This window comes from Eptesicus fuscus, chromosome 10 (assembly GCF_027574615.1).
Source record: "Eptesicus fuscus isolate TK198812 chromosome 10, DD_ASM_mEF_20220401, whole genome shotgun sequence".
NCBI classification, from domain to species: Eukaryota; Metazoa; Chordata; class Mammalia; order Chiroptera; family Vespertilionidae; genus Eptesicus; species Eptesicus fuscus.
Genome location: NC_072482.1, coordinates 29,060,590 through 29,072,172, shown reverse-complemented (window position 1 = coordinate 29,072,172; position 11,583 = coordinate 29,060,590). Strand labels below are relative to the sequence as shown.

The 11,583-nt window shown below is 43.8% G+C and overlaps 1 pseudogene; it reads left to right on the top strand.

The window, feature by feature from the left end:
* Positions 1-6,155: 6,155 nt before the first annotated feature.
* LOC103284030 (epithelial splicing regulatory protein 1-like) lies at positions 6,156-8,085 on the top strand (annotated as a pseudogene).
* The last annotated feature ends 3,498 nt before the right edge of the window (positions 8,086-11,583 follow it).

Genomic DNA, 11,583 nt, shown 5'->3' with positions numbered 1-11,583 from the left:
GGATCCAGGGTGGGGAATGATTGTAGCCATTATTGTAAACAATCAACCACATGATTCATGTTAGCCTCAAAAGGGAAGTGTTTGTTGATCTTCATCCCTTTTCTCTTAGGATAATGCTTTGATTCTCTGCCAAATTATCCACTCTCTGGAAAGAACAGCTTGCACATTCTAAATGAAAGATTTCCTCATTAGACAAATAAAACAACAATGATGTAGGGACATGAAAATTAAAAGAAACAATTCCATAGAACTGGAGCAGAAAGCAGAGGGTGGGCTTTAAGACAAGATAGTATGAACACAAATGATATAATTGTGCTAACCACATGGCACACTTATAATATTGAATGTTAGCATTATGAATGTAGAGAAAGACATACATCTGATTTTTTCCCCCTTACTTTTTGGAAACTTAAGCCCAGATAACAGGTGAAAGTCATCAAGGAGAAACCCTGAAATTTATGATTCTTGTAGGGAGGGGATGATTTCTGAACTTCAAGATCCTACACTGAGAGAGGCATCCAGTTTGGAATGAGACATATTATAATCATGGGTATATATCTGTATCTCTTTCTATGCAATAAACACATTATTTTAGGTTATTTCATTACCACATAATAGGCCAGTGACTTCATGTATTTGTTATCTTAGGGAAAATAATAATGCTTAGTTATTATATACCTGTTAAACTTTTCTGGTTATTCCTTGATTACTTAACATAGCAAAGAAATCATTAGAATATATTTTTAATATGGTAGATCATAAACAGGACATATATTTGTGATTATTAGATAATAATCTAATATCTATAGCACTGGTGCCAAGTAAGAGAATCTTAAAGTATTCCACATTTTATACTTTCAGATAAAAAAAAATGTTTTGCTTACCTAAGTGTATTGCTTAAGTTATTGTTTGTAGTTGATCATTATTAATAAAGGCATTCTTTCATTTCTGAAGCAATTTAAATTTTATGTCCTACTCATATTTCTCACCAGGAATAAGTTCAGTCAAGAACTTGACATGGTGATGCATATAATTAAAGCGAAAACATATCATATAAAACTAAAATTTAGCAAATGAAATTAATTTAGAAATAAATTATTTATTATTTTCCAAGGTAAATTAAGATTTTACACTATGTATTCATAGTCTTGTGGTGTCACACTCTACCTTTGCTTATTTAAACATGATATAGTGTAAGTGGTGGATACTTCTATAAATTTATTAAATTATTATAGCTTCATAACATTGGTAATGTATTCAAGTCAGTGATTGCCACCCCCTGCCCCAGGCCTTCACCACCCTATTGTCAGTGTCCATGGTTATGCATATATGCATACAAGTTCTTTGATTGATCTCTTCCTATACACCTACCCTCCCCTGTCTTCCCTCTGAGGTTCCACAGTCTGTTCTGTGCTTCTATATCTCTAGATGTATTTTTTTAAAATATTTTTTATAGATTTCAGAGAGAAAGGGAGAGGGAGAGAGATATAGAAACATAAATGATGAGAGAGAATCATTGATTGGCTTCCTCCTGCACACCCCACACTGGTGATCAATCCTGCAACCTGGGCATGTGCCCTGACCAGGAATCCAATCCCAACTCCTGGTTCATAGGCTGACGCTCAACCACTGAACCACACAGGCCCGCCTGGATGTATTTCGTTCATCAGCTTATTTTGTTTATTAGATTCCACATATGAGTGAGATCATGTGAAAGCCCAAACTATTCAATGGAAAGTACATTGAGATGTACACAGAGAGAGAGAGAGAGGGGCAGGAGAGAGAAAGAGAGAGATCCACCCAGTCCTCAGTTATTCCATCCCTGCCCTGACCCAGCTCTAATCACGTTTTAATTCAACCACTTGAGAGATGATTCTGAGCCAGAATCACCCAGCTGTTACTTTCTAGAAATAATGTCCCACAAAACTATAAGAAAATTAAATAACTATTGCTTTAAATCTAAATTTAGGCCTACATTTTGGAGTGATTTGTTTTAGAGAAATGTATAACAAGAACATCTAGTTTCCAGTCTGTGATGTTGGCTCCATAAGATGGTCAAAATCTCTGCTGTTTCTTCATTCCCCTGTAAAATCTATCTACTAGGGCCAACAGCAACACAGTTTGTGCCAATATCTGGCAAATTCCCAGAGGCAATAAAATAGCTGGCAATCATTAGTTCCTTTCAAAGGGCTTTTCTCTCTCTGGAATTTTAGTGCATCTGGTCCTTGTTGCTTCCATTGGTCTCTTATGTCTTTAAAAACGCACTTTTTGTTGTTGTTGCATTTATTCTTTTCTTTTATAGTTAACAACAATGTTCTTGGCCTGCCAATATGTAATTCATCCTGCTCTCATTTCCAGCTTAGTTTTCCATTATATCTGTCAGTATTTAGAATAAAACATACACACACCAATACTTTTTGTTCAGTTTGCTCTAATACCTAGAATACTGATAAGTATAGAACCTAAGATTTTTCTGACTCCAAAATAAAGTTTTAAACTTTCTATTTCTGGTCTTGAATGATGAATATTTTATGTGTTTTTTTTTTCTAAATTTCTATGGGTAAATTTTTCTACCATTCAGAATGTTATAGAACTAGGTAGCAAAATCAGATGTCTTTTGAAAGACATGTCTCATTCTCCCAGACTGGACTACATACCTATACACTGACCAACCACCATAGTATGTCCTAGACATAGTAATTGATATAAGCCAGTTAAGGCCCATTCCTGCATTTGGGGGCAGGACAGTCGTTGAGAATTTTTGAGTTCTGTTCAGATAGGGGAGGGAGGATATTTGCCAATTAATATTCTTAATGTCAAACAGTATAAAATAATTTCTGCTGAAATAGTACTAGACTGCTATGTGAGGGCCATGGATTACTATATTACCTATTCAACCAGCCATAGCAACGGAATGGGACACAAGCTAAAGAAACACCATTTAAATCCAGAATTTTCTTATGGATGATGTCACCGACTAGAAATTTGCTGCCATATGGCATAGACATTCCAAAATTGCTTACCTAGTGCTTCCTGGGTTCCTATTCATTCCAAAATGCTGATTCTTAGAAGAGGTGTATTGTCCTCCTTTAGTGCTTTATACGTTAAAGCTAGGACCCATATCCAACTTTTCCTGGATTTATCCAGACTATTCAGATGCTGCATAGTAAAAGAACAAAGAACATCTGTCCATGATGACTTCCCCTTTTCTGTGCAATGTTAGTCATACACCTTTACTTTCCACAGATAAAGTACAGTTCAGTGTTTATCACCTACATCAATGCCAAATTCAATTGTGCTCCAGCGCCTAATCACCATGGGTAAATTATACCTGCTGTTGCTGTGATAAATTACCACAAATTTAGCAGCTTTGAATAACTAAAATTTATAGCTTCCAGTTCTAAATGTCCAAAGTATGACATGGTTTCACCACGCTAACATCAAGGTGTTGCCAGGGCTGCATTCCTTTCTGGAGGCTCCAGGGGTGAATCTTTCAAAGCCAGAAACCGACATTTCTCTCGGTGACCACAACCAAGAACATTTGTCCATTTTGATTAGATTGGACCCATTTTAACAATCCAGGATAATCTCCCCATTTCAAGAATCTTAACCTTCATTACACTTTTAAAGTCCCGCTTGCCACGCAACATATTCACAGGATTTGTGGCCATTTGGGGGCAGGGGTATTATTATTATTATTTGAGATGAGTACCTGATTTATGTCTGGCGCAGGTGAATCTCTGAGTGGCAGGTTCTGGGACGTTGGGTGGGTGTCAGGCATAGAACTCCACCTTTCAAGTGGGGAAGGCCTCGCCCTGCAAGGACCCAATGCTGTTGCTGCCCCAAACCTCTAGCCACCAGGTCCCTCCTCTGTTCCTGGGCTTGTGGCTCCTCCTACCACTTGGGCGTGGCCACTTAAGGAGGAGATCAGGGTCACCTGGAGGTCATGTACCCCAGGCAACTGCAACTTACAAGCCTCCTGCAGGAAAGCTCACAGGCCTTGCTCTGTCAGCTGATGACACAGCAGAATGCGCACACCTCGGGAAAACTACTTATCCACCAGGCCACCAGCCAACTCCGCCCCTCCCTGCGCAGGTAGGCCAGGTGTGTGTGTGTGTGTGTGTGTGTGTGTGTGTGTGTGTGTGTGTGTGTGTGTGTGAGGGGGGGGGGGGGAGGGAGGCGGGTGGCCAGTTGCCATGGGCTTCCAGGGGCCTGAGGACTTTCTGGACAGAGGCGGCTGGCTGCCCTTTGTCACTGGGCTGGCTCAGGGGGCTGAGTGGCCACAGGTCCCCATCAGCCAGCCCCTTCATTTTGGCAGCGGTCACTGGAGTGGCTTTGAGAGTGGCAGTCCAGGGGTTGGGGAGTGCCCCGGACTGTCGGGTACAACCCAGACTTGTCAGTCTGGCCTTCCCTGGGCGCGGAATCTCGGGGCCCACCCTGCCTGTGCTGGGCGGGTGCGCACAGGCTGGAGGAAGTTGGGGAGGGCAGGCAGTGTGTCAGTAAAGGCGCCAGAAGTCTTTGGTGTCCTGGCCCGAGCCGGTGGTGCTGGAGGCGGCGGGCAGGGGGTCCCAGTCAGACAAGGTGGGCAGGGGTTCAGATCCGCCAGTGGATGGACCTGGACAGTGGCTCCTGGGGTCCCAGAGCGCCCGCTGTTTCCTGGGACCCGGGGCCGCTGTCTGGAGCGGCTGGGGGAGTGGGTGCCGGCACCATGGGCCTGCTCTCTGGGTAACACCAGGCACAGGTTCACGTCCTTGCCCCGGAGGCTCAGCCTGCTGTTGCTTGTGGTGCCGGCTGCAGGGGACGCAGTGGCGCCTGCTCGGCGGAAAGGGACTTGTCCACCTTGGTGGAGTGCAGGAGCCCACCTCGACTGGCAGCGAGAGCGTGGTCACTGTGGTCACTGTGGTCACCGTGGTTACCGTGGGCGAGCTGTCCAGCCTAACCTGACCTCCCGACCCACAGCAGATTCAGCAACAGCTGCCTCCTGCCCTTGACTGGGTCCGGTGGGCTGGTCGCTGCCAGGAGCTGCTGGTGGCCGGCTGCGTCTCCAGAGCTTTCTTCTCCAAGCTTCTGGGTCTTCCTGGGTGGCCTCGACCCCAGCTTCAGGCTGCTTTCCAGGCGGCATGTGGTGGGGAGTTGGCCCCTCCACTCTAGAAGCTGGGGGGAGGGTCTGCGGGACCATTTGCAAGGGGAACACCCTAGACGGGGTGTGTTGAGTGCTTTGCGGGGCACCAACCTTCTTGGCACCATCCACAGCGGGGCCCACCTGGCTCACCTCCCAGGGCTGGGTCTGAGGGCCATCAGGATTTACCTACTGGGGACTTGTCTTCTTTCTCAGCCCTACAAGGGGTCTATAGCCTTTGGAAGCTCCTTGCATGCACCCCGGGGTGCTCCTAGGCAGGTCTGGTGGGCGCCTTTCTCCTTGAACTGTCCTGGGAGCTGATGCTTTCCTTGCTCCCAGCTCACTGAGGTCTCTAGGTCCTGGAGGATTCCTGCAGGCTCTCACAGTAATCTCAAGTGCTGCAGGCGGACCTGGCCATCCATGGGCGGCAGGTGGTGGGGGATAACATGCATACCATCTTAGTGGGACCTGTGGGTGCCATACCAGCAGGACAGACAGGAGGGCCATCATGCAGTTGGTGCAGACAAGTACAGCATGCACAGATCCAGCAGGCCGAGGCCCATTTTCTGGAAGAGCATGGTGGGTTTAGGCGGCAGCAGCCCACAGCTTAGGGGCAGGGATGTGATGCTCAGTCTTGCCAGAGGGCTCAGGTCAGCTCCACCTGGTCCTCACTTCGCACCAGCCATGAGGCAGCTGCTCCCATGGCCTTTGGGGAAAACCACACTCAGGTTGGGTGAGATGAGCTTGGGGAGCCTCTTTTCCCTGGAGCCCCTACTGGTGGGGCACCTCATCGTACTCACCAGCTTGTGTGCACTGCAGCAGACTGTTGAGGCTGGGTACCCTGTCCATGTCCATATGAGGCACTAGCACTGTGTCCAAATGCCCCACCAGCTTCTAGAAGCTCAAGTTGGGTTTGAGCTGCCTTTGTCCAGCACTGTGAAGTGGTTGAAGGGGCTGCCTAGAAAGATACAGCAGCTGGTCCCGGTGGCCCTGAGGAAGCCCACGGAAGCCAGCGGCTCAAGTTGCTGGAAGGAGAATGGCTACTCCAGCAGCTGTGCCACATGCGTTATCTACAGAGCACAAGTCCTCCGAGGCTGGCAGCTGCACCCTTCCTGCCCAGGGTGTGGAGAACCAGTGTGGAGTTGGGTGGTTGGTTGTTTTCTGCACCAGGTGAGTCAAAAGGGTAGGGTGAGGCAAGCACTTTCCTTTCTCTTAGAATAGGTTTTAGCACAATTTTCTAGTTCTCACTTCTACCCCATCCCACCACCTCCTGACCCCTTTTCTATCCCCCCCCACTACCATCATGATGGACAGTGTCCCCAGATTACATGGTGATGCTTTTTAGAATCAGTACACTGTAGCCAAACTGGGCTTGCATGAGGAGCAGCTGATCCTGTTGATATGAAAAGTCATGGACCTGGCCATCATTAAGGTGGGACAGTTGCACGAAATACTAGTTAGATGGAGTCATTTGGAACTGACACAGGATTGTAAAGAAAAAACTAAGATAAGGCCAATGCCTGTACTTGACATCCCAGCTAGACTGAGCCCTGGGACAGCTGAACCAGTCGGCAATGTACTGAACTGAAGGGTAGAGGCCTTCTCCTATTTCTGTACAGATGTACTTCATGTCAGGTAACTCCTGCGTCCTGGCACTTCTGAGAATAATTGCTTGTGTGCTTCTATTACTCTCCTCATCTTCAAAAATAATTCAGTATCCTGGTGTACCTGATATTGATGAACTGGATGCTACAAGCAATGAGAGTGTTTAAATTTCGAGAATAACTCAGCCTTCTGTGTGGAGCCTCTCAAGTTGCAGATATGGGGATACAATTTTAGCAGTGATTTCACAGCCTAATAATCACAAATGTTCAGATCCAGAGAGAATAAGTTACAAATTTCAAAGTGGCACTTGCGTCAAAATGGAACTCATTGATGACAACACTGCAATCAGGATTCCAGGTTTATCATGGCAGGATGTGGATCAAGATATTGAAAAATTCTTCAAAGGACTCAGATTGCCAAAGGAGTCTGAGCACTGCGTCAGAATGCCCATATCTGAAGGAATGGGGAAGCTCCGCTTAGGTCTGTAAGTGAGAAGCACAGATACCTGGCACTACAGAGGCACAGACATTGCATGGAAAGCCAGTACATTGAGGTTTACAAAGCAACAGGCAAAGATTGTCTTAAAATTGCTGGTAGTACCTCCAATGAGGTATCCCAATTTCCAAGGAAAACCAAGTCCTTGTCCACATGTGGGACTGCCTTTCATGGCCACAGCTGATAAAATGGTGGCCTTCTTTGGACAACATTTCTCTAAATTAGGGGGAAGGAAGGCATCCTCCTTGTTACCTAATTAGACAGCCAGCCAACAAGAGATATTTTGTCCTCTGTGAGAAGTATGCACAGAACACACTGAGGAAGCATAAAGATTTTGGTAAAAAAACATTGAACTGCTCAGGAGCATAGCAACTGAAGTTCAGCAGGTGCTAATCAATTCACCTCAGCCCCTCTCATTTCACTCCAACCCTTCCTATTATCCTACTACTACCTCAGAAATGTTTGCCCCATGTAAATGATAGAGACTGTATACACCTTTAAGGTCCTCCCTACATGAACACTATTGAGGAGATCCTGGATTTCCTGGGGGAGTTTTTCATAGATATTCAAATTCACAAATTTTACATGGTATTGAATCACCAGGGCTAATGACCAGGTATCTCATCATCAGGAGATACCTTTATCCAGATTAAAACTGCAAACAAAGCATTTGTGGCTGCACAGAAGAGTCACACAAAAAAGTCAAGGAGAGATATGTTGAAGCCTTTCACTGTTCAGCTGAGGAGATGAACTTTGTATTAATGGGGGAACGTTTTGTTTACATTCACCAGTTTATGGGAAAGGACACAGATAAACAGCCAGGCAAAGATGTACGTAGGTTCCCGAGTGTAGGAGCTTTTCCTTGAGTTGGGGTGTGCCATCACCAACCCAGAAGGTCTTTGAACCACATGTATTTTTATAGAGGCTTCATCACATAGGCATGATGGATTATTAACTTCATTTACAGCCCCTCTCCTTTCTTTCAGGAGTGAGAGGTGAGTCTGAAAGTCTCAACCTGCTAATCATGTCTTGGTCTTCTTCTGACCAGCTCCATACAGCATCCTACCAAGAGTCACCACATTAGAACAAAAGACACTTCAGGAAACCCCAGGTGATTTAGGAGTTTACTGACAGATGCCCCTATCACTCAGGAATTATATAGGTCTTATTAGCTCCTTGTCAGCAACTGGGATCAAAGACTAAATTTTAGAACAAAAGATTCTCCTAGTACCCTTACCTACAAGGAGATTCAGGAGCTGAGTCAGGAACCGAGGGCAGATACATACATATATACACAGTCAGGAACTGAGGGCAGATACATACACACACACACACACACACACACACACACACACACACACACACACAGTATATATACTAGAGGCCTAGTGCATGAAATTTGTGCACGGGTGGGGTTTCTAGGCCAGGCCAGCTATCACGGCCAATCAGGTTCCCCACCTCCCTGCCTCCCCACCCCCCCTCCTCCTTCCCTCATCTTTCCCTCATCACCTGCATTCACCACCACCCACCCCTGGTTCCCCATCCCAGCCCAGGGCCCTGCCCCAATCTGGTGATAGGGACCTGCCGGCCGCAGGGAGGGAGAGGGACCAGGAGGTAGGGCAGCAGGCCCCATCAGCAATCGGGGCCTTTGGGCTGGGGGCAGCTCCTGTGTTGAGCATCTGCCCCCTGGTGGTCAGGGGACATCATAGCGACCGGACGTTCTGCAGGTCTTTCTGCTATTTGGTTGATTTGCATATTAGGGTTTTATTATATAGGATATATCTTATTATTTCACACCAGGGTAATCTGAGTCCATTTCAGTACTCCCTATACCTCACCTTCACTCCCTCCCCTACCACATAATTTATCCAATCAAACGAAAATCCTAGGCTATTGAGGTTTCCTTAGATGAAGCTATAGCTTTAGTGCCAAGAGGCAGTGCCAGATGTCTGTATTGGTTTTCAATTGCTGCCTAACAAATTACCATCAATTTAGTTCTTAAAGAGCACCCATTTATTAGTTAGTTCACAGCTCTGTGGGTCAGAAGCCAGGCAGGCTTGACTGTGTTATCTGTGAAGGGTCTCATGAGGTCATAATCAAATTGTCAGCCAGGCTGGACTCTCTCATCTGGAGATTCTGGAAAAGAATACTTCCAGGCTTATTCAGGTTGTTGGCAGAATTTAGTTGTGTGTGGTTGTATGACTGAGGTCCTCATTTTCTTGCTGGCTACCAGTGAGGATCACTCTCAGTTCCCAAAGACCATTCTCTGGTCCTTTCATGTGGCCTCCTCTGTCTTCAAACCAGAAATAGCATGTGGGCATCCACACATGTCCCTCCATGGGCATCAGCATCACAGCATCGCATCCAAAGTCAGGAGAGGTGGAACTTGATCTCAGCCTTTTTTTCCAAAAATGCCAAAGCCACAGAGTCCACCAAGCTCTCTCGGGAAGCCCTCAGAGCCCACCTACTGCAGTACCCTGGAAAAGGGTGCAGTTTACCAGTTCAAGCAGCCTTTGGCTCACCCAGTTGAGGGCAAATTCAGTATTAACAAGTACAATACCATGGTTGATTTTAAAATTACTGGCCACACAAGGACCGGTTTACTTCTGATAACAAGAAAAACTTAGGTTTCTGCCTTACTCTTAAAAAACAGAACACTTAATAAAATGTGTAAAAATTTAAGTAAACTACTTATTGCATGCACTTCCTTTTTCCCTCCTGCTGGGAACAGATTAAAAGCCAATTTTGCCAGGTCTTAAGGACCTCCACACATCTTGGCACCCCTTCTCCCCAGTTGCAGCCCAGTAACTTTAAACCTGAGGCCATCCTTTACCACTCTAGCTAGAAAGAGCCAGAGTGTAGGCCAGATAACTCAGACTGAATATTCTTCTACCTCTAGAGAAATCTAAGGACCTCTTACTTTTCTATGAGCTTGGTTTATTTAAATACATATAAATTTTTGTCTTTTTTAATAGCATGTTTGGTAGTAAGGAAAATAAAATCTATTCAAGTTAGCTTGAAAAAAATGATTTTAACAATGAATCAAACAGATGAACTTATGGGCACTACATATAAGAAATGAAGTATAATATGAGGAATAACCATGTCTTAGAGTGACTGGAACTGATGGTTTGTCATTCACATTTGAATTGGTTTTAGGTTTCTACACTTCTCTGTGGACACTTTTTTTTTTTTAATCTTAGTATCTGCTGCCCATAATTGTGATTTGCACATGACCCTGGCTTCTCAAAATTCCTATTCTGTAACGATTTTTCTGTAACTCTTAACCTCCTGTGTCCAACAATGTCTCCCTTTCACAGACTCAAAATATTTTTTTTTTTATTAAAAGTCAAGGGAATTTAGTTGATAGTTGATTACTGCTGTTTCAGTTAACTAAGGCTCAATATTAGTCTAGGGATAAAAAGATTCCTTTATTCTAAGAAAGAAAACATGAGTTATATCTTTATTAATTTCCTTCAGTTTGGAGACTATAAAGGACCTTCCTCCTACCACTCAAGGGAATGTAAGTACTTAGTAGTAATTGTATGAAATCAAATTTTATCAGTATTTATTAAAAATTGTCATTGTATTGACAAGTTTCATACTGGTTGATTAATTTTGTGGAGTATAGTGTTAGAAGAACTTACACTGGGTTCGATAGTCAAGGGTTCTATGTTAGTGATGCAGCCTATTGGTATGATAGTATGATAAATAGATTTAAATGCCACATTTGCCATCATATACAAACAATGAACAAGTAACAGAAGAATGGCAGCCCTCAATAATAACAATATTTTCAATATTTAATGTACTAAAAATCATCTTGTTAGCTCATAAAAAAATTAAGATCGCTGATGTCTACTCTGGAGATTATTATTTAGTAGGTTTAATCAGCATTTTTTTAAGCACCCACATAAATCTGATGAGAGTGGAATATCTATACTTTGAAAATAAACTTCTTTTTAACAAGCTTTCTGTTCTCTGTAGAGCCCTGAAAATTCCAATCAAGTAGATAGTTAAATTATATAATTATCAGAAATAGTGAAAATATGAGGGGTTAACCCAACATCTAATATTTTATGTAAATTCTTGCTATAAATAAACAAATTAAATAAATATATTTTGTACAGATAATTAGACTGTTTGTGAAAACCAAGGCTTGGAATATCTGTAATGTTTTAGATTATCTTTGATGATTTTTATTGGTCAAGTCAATTTATCTAAAGATATCACCAATTTCTGTATTTTAAAATGAGCCCCAGTAATTCTGATAATTTTTTCCACAAGGAATCCTCCTATATTTAATTTGTCCAGTAGCCTCCTTTTTTACTAATATGCTCATAGGGTTTAAGTCACTTTTCTAT